We start from the raw sequence: 8,369 nt of genomic DNA on the forward strand, positions 1-8,369 counted from the left end.
GCATGCTCCCCATATGCTTGATAAAATGCTTATGTGAATGAATTAGAGCCATTATAGCATGTTGACTAGAAATCCCCAATTGTGTGTATGCCCATGCATGCCAAGTGTTTGTTGAAAAACCTTAGTGAATGAATTCTGGCATGATAGCATAAAATTACCCAATTATGTGCTTTTTGATACATGCTAAGACTTTAATACATGCTAAGTGTTTGATAAATGAATTGTAACATGATATCATGAAATTCCCCAATTATGTGTTCTCCGGTACATGCCAAGACTTAAAAATGTACGAAGTACTTGATGCAACGCCTTGTTGAATAGAGTATGATCCAATAGGATGTCCCTCTATGTTATTACATGTTTAGGATTCCTAAATGCTTGAAGTGATGCCTTAGTGATTGTGATGGTAAATGATTGTCCATAGTCTTGATTATTCAAGAATGGTTATGTTTTAGTTTTATGTTATCGAGTCCTGGGGGTATTAATATCCGACAATTTATTTGCTATCTAGAGCCCATGTCAGTTTTCACAATAATTCCAGTCGAACCATGATTCTCAAAACTCAGCGAGTTATAGAACTCTGTATTCTTAGATAGATATAGAATTTACAAAATCTCAGTAATCACTGTAGTCTCAGTATCGCTAGTAATCTAGCCTCAGTTCTATACCCAGCTCAGATTTAGTAGTATTCAAGTATTCAGTTCTGACCTCTGTAGTAATTTGAGTACTCTATTCAAAGTTCAATATCGTTCAGTCAGATAACGAGATTCAATAGTATTCTGTCAGATATGAAACCAAGTGAATTTATCTTAACTCAATCAGATCATTTGAGAACCATGATCAGAATCAGATTCAGCTTAGTTTGTGTTCAGTTAAGAATCAATTCGAAGTCTTTCAATTGGGAGTAGGAGCTATCACCAAGCGAGGAAAGAGATAGAGGCTCTCTATTAGAGAGGAAGAGTCGTTAGGAGAAATCCCTAAACTCAAGAACTGTATAGCCAGTTCAGGATACAAGAGTCACCCGTCAGGAAAGGCTAGTAACCCGTCAGATAGGCTTGACTATTATATTGCATTAGGCTTGACTTCTTGCGAGGGTCACCCATCAGATAGGCTTGACTAGAGAGGTCTTTACCCATTGCACGGTATTGACACCCTTCCAGCTAGGGTTACAGGTTGGACCCCACCCATTAAGATTCGGGGCATAATGGTTAAGTGACTACTACCCACAATTGCAGTTTTAGTATCAATCTTCAGAAATTAGGACTGTTAGATACAATCGTCTATCTTAGTGAGGAACTCAGATAGTTCCATTAATTCATGGACCTCTCGTCAGATAGGCTTGGTCCCATATAAAGTTATTCAGTATCAGATCTAGAGATCACCCGTCAAATAGGCTTGATCTTAGTCTCAGATTCAGTTGATTAATCTCATTATCAGATCCTGAGATCACTCGTTAGATAGTCTTGATCTCAGTCTCAGATTTAGTTGAGTAATCTCATTATCAGATCCTGAGATCACCCATCAGATAGTCTTGATCTCAGTCTCAAATTTAGTTGAGTATTCTTGTTATCAAATCTAGAGATCACCCATGAGATAGGATTGATCTCAGTCCTAGATTCAGTTGAGTATTCTTGTTATCAGATCTAGAGATCACCCATAATATAGGCTTGATATTAGTCTTAGATTCAGTTGAGTATTCTTGTTTTCAGATTTGGACATGATCTTTTCTTATCATTGATAGTAGATTTCGAAATCATCCATTAGAGAGGCTTGATCTCCAATGCAGTCAGTCAAAAGTAGAAAGCTCAGAATTTAGTCATTGATATGAGTAGATTCAGTTAATCAATTTTAGTATTTTGAGTGACGATGATTTTAGTTAGTGTTTGTGCATTCATGCATGTGTTCTCATTCAGTACTCTCATGATTATTCAATTAAGTAATTGTTCATGCATAAGGCCTTGCATTTAGCCTTACCTCATATTCATACTCGGTACATTCTCGTACTGACGCATTTGTTCTATGTTATTTTATTTGACACCATAGATTCAGGGGCATGAGATACAGAGTACCCTTAGCAGCTCAGTCCTAGTCAGCAGCAGTTGCCATAGCAGTGAGTCCTCTTTAGTCGAGGATGATCCTTATGTTTATTATTATCGTATCAGATTTGGTTTAATTTCAGTAGATAGAGTTAGTTGGGGACATATCCCATCAACTCCATAGTTCAGATAGTTTAGAGGCTTTTCAAACAGATGTATCAGTATTCAGTTTTAAATTTTGAGTATTTTTAGATATTTTGAACCGTATGGACAGTTTCTGCATTTATTATTTATATTATGTAGTATTCAGGTGCAACTATCAGTAGAGAGTTGGCTTGTGGTCCTTTGGGATCATGAGCACCGTGTGACATTTCCATTCTAGAAAATTAGGTCGTTACAAACTTGGTATCAGAGCCTAAGATTCAATAGTGTCCTAGAGAGTCTAAAAAGTCGCATCTAGTAGAGTCTTGTGCATGGGTGTGTTGCGTGCCACATTTATGTACAAGAGGCTATAAGATGTTTTTTAGGAGCTGTTTCCCTTTTTTTTAGTATTCATGTCGTGCGAGTGAGCATGAGCTCAAGTTGATCCTCAGTCTAATCCACCTTTTTCTTCTATTTATAGAGTATGCCTCCTTGCAGAGATAGTGGCCATAGGGTTGATGACCAGCCACCTCAGCCAGTAGATCCTGAGAATGAGGGTGTGTCACATGCAGAGTTTTGGGCAGCTTTTCAGGCGCTAGTCTAAGATGTGACTAATGTTCAGGGTAACTGTCAGGCTGTGGCCCTACCTCAACAAGATGGCAGTTCAGCCACAGCTAGAATTAGTGATTTTATAAGAATGAGCCCGCCATAATTCTTTAGGTCAGTAACAGGTGAGGACCCATAGCTTTATCTAGAGGAGGTGGGAAGATCACCAGGTTATGTATGTTTTTGAGGAGGAGAGTGTGGATTTAGTGTCCTATAGGTTGAAGGATATTGCTCATGATTGGGTTATGATGTGGAAAAAGGGTAAAGGGGATGATGCAGCTCCCATGACTTGGTAAGAGTTTCAGGATGCCTTTTTAGATAAGTTTTTCCCGCTAGAGATGAAGGAAGCTAATGTAGAAGATTTCATGAACCTAAGGCAAGGCTTCATGACAGTGAAAGAGTATTGTCTTAAGTTTAACCAGTTAGCTAAGTATGCTCCTAACTTAATAGCTGACCCTAGAGCGAGTATGAGTAGGTTTGTGACTTGTGTGTCCAGATTAGTGTTGAAAGAGTGTAAAACTGCTATGCTTTATAGAGATATGGACCTTGCTAGACTGATGATACATGCATAGCAGATTAAGGCAGATAAGGAGAGAGAGAGAGAAAGTGAGTAAGAGAGCCAGGACAGGTAGTCATGGTTTCTCTCAGGCAAGGTTCCAGGGTGGTAGCCATTTTCAACATAGTCAGAGATTTTTAGTCCCAGCTCCATCCTCACCTAGTGTACCCACACCAAATTTTGGGGATGTCAGTTATGATGGGGCGCTAGGCTCCAAAGCCCTGAGTAGTGCTAGTGGTGTTCGTACCAATCCACTTTATAGAGAGTGTAGTGAGCCAAGCCACAGAACACGAGAGTGGAGAGTGCTAGCTTAGAGGGGTAGAGAATTTCTTTGGTAGAGTGCCCCTTTCGGTGCTAATAATGGTCAGTGTCAGAACAGTCTTTATGCATTTTAGGCTCTTCATGATAAGGAAAGGCTCCCTAATATAGATTTGGGTATGTTATGAGTCCTTCATCTTTGTGATATGCATTGCTAGATCCTTTTCTTCTATTTTGAGCATATATATCGGCATGAGTCATGCATTAGTTTCAGATCTCAGTCGTTCAATCATGGCCCAGTTCTTAGGTACCCCATACACCACTCCAGTATTTCGGCGAAGTGTGTTTAGAGGGACATAGAGTCCCAAGGGGGAGATACACCATGATATTGCAATGATTTCATGTCCTTAGACTCATTCAATTGCATGTTTAGAGTTTTCTTATGAAGTTAACATCAGTTGTCATTGCATAGACAGTCATGCTTTCGAGAGTCTGTTCAGTCAGACATTTATGCATTATATATGCATGTTCAGTAAAAAAGTTTAATTTTTTAGTGTGTTCAGTCATGCATTCATGAGATCAACTCAGTAATGTATCCGTGCATCAAATATGCATGTCTATTATGAGAATTCAGATAATGAGTAGCTTCAGTCGAGTATTGCATGCATCCGATATGTATGTTTAGTATGAGAACTTAGAATATCAGTAGTCCCAGTTGCATAGTCATGTTTCAGATGTTCCTGTTACTTGAGTAAGTTCAGTCGATTAGTATTCTTAGCCTATCAAGAAACATTCAAGGATGAATGTTTCCAAGGGGGCGATATTGTAAGACCCCGCAACATTCTCTCGTAGTCTGAGCCTTAGAGCGTGTTCGATGAAGTGTTAATCTAGCCCTAACAGGTTGAAAAGTATCTTACCAAGTGAGAAGCATTTTGAACCATGTAGAATTACCCTAATATCAACTTTTTGTCATGTAGATAATTGAATAAGCTTTCCGTCGATACCAAATTCGCCCAAATCCGACACTCGAGCAAAGAGTTAGAGCTATTTTAGTGAGACAGTATGCCACCTGGCACTTTAGCGCATCGCGGATCCAGCCAAAATGGCAATCGTCAAAATACAGTGAGGCTCCATGATTATGGCGCATCCCCTCAAGGCTTAATTTTAAAATTATCAATTTCCAGTACACCAATGCTATTCCACCGCGTCGCAGTGCCTTTCCAGTTTGCAAAAAAGGTGGAAATGCGATTTCCATCATGTCGCGCCATCAAGCAGTTTCCTGATTGTCCAATTTCCAGTGTGCTGGCACGATTATAGCGCATCGCACCAAAATGTAAAATCAGGATTTTTCAGTTTAATTCCAAGGGCAAAAAAAGTCTTTTTGCAACCCCTATGTATACTCCTTAACACGGGATTTGGACTCATTTCACCTAAAATATCATTGTTTTCTCTCAATTCTCTTCAAGAACAAGAACAAGAGCTAGGGTTTCTACAAAATCAAAACCCTTTTTTCTTCTTCAAGAGAAATCAAGAAATCAAGAATCTCTCCAAGAGCTTTCAAGAAAGAGTTTCTCTAAGGTATGTAGATGTTGATTCTTGGGTTCCTTTAATCCAAGAAGCTCAAGAACCCTTTTCTAAAATTCAAAGATCTTATGTTTGTGGGTTTTCATTATTCATGTGAGTTGAACTTGATGTTCATGCTATTATTGAGCTTTGATTTATGTTTGTTTGCAAGGTTTTCAAGCTTTGACCCTAGTATGTTAAATTTATGTGATGTTCATGATAAACTCTCTTCAAGTTACTTGTTAAGTGATGTGTTCATATCAATTAAGTGTAGAAATTGTTGAATAAGAAAAGCATGCTCCCGATATGCTTGATAAAATGCTTATGTGAATGAATTAGAGCCATTATAGCATGTTGACTAGAAATCCCCAACTGTGTGTAAGCCTATGCATGCCAAGTGTTTGTTGAAAAGCCTTAGTGAATGAATTCTGGCATGATAGCATGAAATTCCCTAATTATGTGCTCTTTGATACATGCTAAGACTTTCATACATGCTAAGTGTTTGATGAATGAATTGTAACATAATAGCATGAAGTTCCCTAATTATGTGTTCTTTGGTACATGCCAAGAATTAAATATGTGCGAAGTGCTTGATACAAGGCCTTGTTGAATGAAGTATAATCTAATGGAATGTCCCCTATATTATTTGCATGTTTAGGATTCCTAAATGTTTGAAGTGATGCCTTAGTGATTGTGATGGTGAATGATTCTCCATAGTCTTGATTATTCAAGAATGGTTATGTTTTACTTTTATGTTATCAAGTCCTGGGGATATTTATACTCAAAAATTTAGCTGCTTTCTAGAGCCCGTTTCAGTTTTTACGATAATTCCAGTCGAGCTATGATTCTCAGAACTCAGCGAGTTATAGAACTTTGTATTCTCACACAGATACAGAACTTATGAAATTTCAGTAATCTAAGTAATCTCTATAGTTTCAATAGCGCTATTAATCTAGCCTCAGTTCTGTAGCCAACTCAGATCTACTAGTATTCAAGTGTTCAGTTTTGACCTCTGTAGTAATTTGAGTACTCTATTCAAAGCTCAGTGTCGTTCAGTCAGATAACGAGATTTATTAGTATTCCATTATATATGGAACCAAGTGAATTCAATTTAACTTAGTCAGATCATTCAAGAAATATGATTAGTATCAGATTCAACTTAGTTTGTGTTCAGTTAAGAATCAGTTCAGAGTCTTTCAGTTGGGAGTAGGAGCTAGCACTGAGCGAGGGCAGGGATGGCCACTCCCCGTCAGAGAGGCAGAGTTATTAGGAGCAATCCCTGAACTCCAAAACTATGTATCTAGCGTAGGATGCAGGAGTCACCCATAAGGAAAGGCTAGTCACCGTCAGATAGCCTTAACTATTATATTGCCTTAGGCTTGAATTCCTGCGAGGGTCACCTGTTAGATAAGCTTGACCAGAGAGGTCTTTACCCGTGGCACGGTATTGACACCCTTCCAGCTGGGTTTACAGGTTGAACCCCACCAGTTGAGATTCGGGGAATGTCGGTTAAGTGACTACTTCCCACAGTTGCAGTTTCAGTATCAATCTTCAGAAATTAGGACTGTCAGATACAGTCATCTATCTCAGTGAGGAACTCAGATAGTTCCATTGATTCATGGACCTCCCGTCAGATAGACTTGGTCCCATATTAATTTATTTAGTATCGGATCTAGAGATCACCCATAAGATAGGCTTGATCTCAGTCTCAGATTTAGTTGAGTAATCTTATTATCAGATTCCGAGATCACCCGTTAGATAGGCTTGATCTCAGTCTCACATTTAGTTGAGTAATCTCATTATTAGATCCTGAGATCACTCATCAGATAGGCTTGATCTCAGTCTCAAATTCAATTGAGTAATCTCATTATCAGATCTAGAGATCACCCATCAGATAGGCTTGATCTCAATCTCAGATTTAGTTGAGTATTCTTGTTATCAGATCTAGAGATCACCCGTCAGAGAGGCTTGATCTCAGTCTTAGATTTAGTTGAATATTCTTGTTATCAGATCTAGAGATTACCCGTCAGATACGCTTGATCTTAGTCTCAGATTTAGTTGAGTATTCTTATTGTCAGATTTGGACATGATCTTTTCTTATCATTGATAGTACATTCCAGAATCATCCGTTAGAGAGGTTTGATCTCTGATGCAGTTAGTCAAGAGTAGAAAGCTCAGAATTCAGTCATTGATATGAGTAGATTTAGTTAATCAGTTTCAATATTTTGAGTCACGATGATTTCAGTTATGGTTCGTGCATTCATGTATGTGTTCTCATTCAGTACTCTCATGATTATTCAATTAAGTAATTGTTAATGCATAAGACCTTGCCTTTATCCTTACCTCATCTTCATACTCGGTACATGTAATACCCAAAAAATTTTCTGCATAAAGATTTCGTGAGAAACGTATCGAGTTCTATGCTTTAGAGCGATCCATAAATTTTCTGTATAGTATTTCTAAGACGTTGAACTACCATTGCATAGACTATCGAATAATCTTTCCAACAATATGTATATCATCGAAAATGGACACTCGAACGATGAGTTATGACCATTCCGATCGAACTACGACCATTTCGATCTGTGAACAGTAAAACATGCAGGAAGAAAAAGCACTGAGGCCTGATGTATTTTTTCTTCAAATTTAAATGATCATAACTCCTTGTACATAATGATCTAGGTGATCTACTATATATCAACAGAAAGCTCTGCGAGTCCTCTTTCCAATGAAATTGGTTTCATCCAATTTGTCTATCGGAGCAAAACGTTATGGTCGATCTACTTTAGCCTATCAAAAGTGAATTTTTGGGTCAACTTCAAATGATCATAACTCCTCGTACACAATGATCTGGGTGAGATACTATATATCAACGGAAATATATGAAAGTCCTCTTTCTAATGAAAATGGATTCATCCAATTTGGATATAGGAGTAAAATGTTATGGTTGATCTACTTAAGACTATCAAAACAGTCCACCAAAGGACAGATTCGAGAATTATTTGATTTTTAGGGGCGTTTTGGTCATTCCCCCTCACCCAAAATCCGTCCAAACCCTATATTAAAGCCTATTAGAAGCATTATATGTTATATTTCATCAAATTCCCTCAAAAAGAAAACCCTAAGCTCCTACATCCAACTTCAAGAACCTCCAAAGTTCACCATTAATTAAATAAATTTATTAAAGATACCAAGTTCCTAGTTCAAGA

This window comes from Capsicum annuum, chromosome 12, assembly GCF_002878395.1.
Source record: "Capsicum annuum cultivar UCD-10X-F1 chromosome 12, UCD10Xv1.1, whole genome shotgun sequence".
In the NCBI taxonomy this organism is placed as follows: Eukaryota; Viridiplantae; Streptophyta; class Magnoliopsida; order Solanales; family Solanaceae; genus Capsicum; species Capsicum annuum.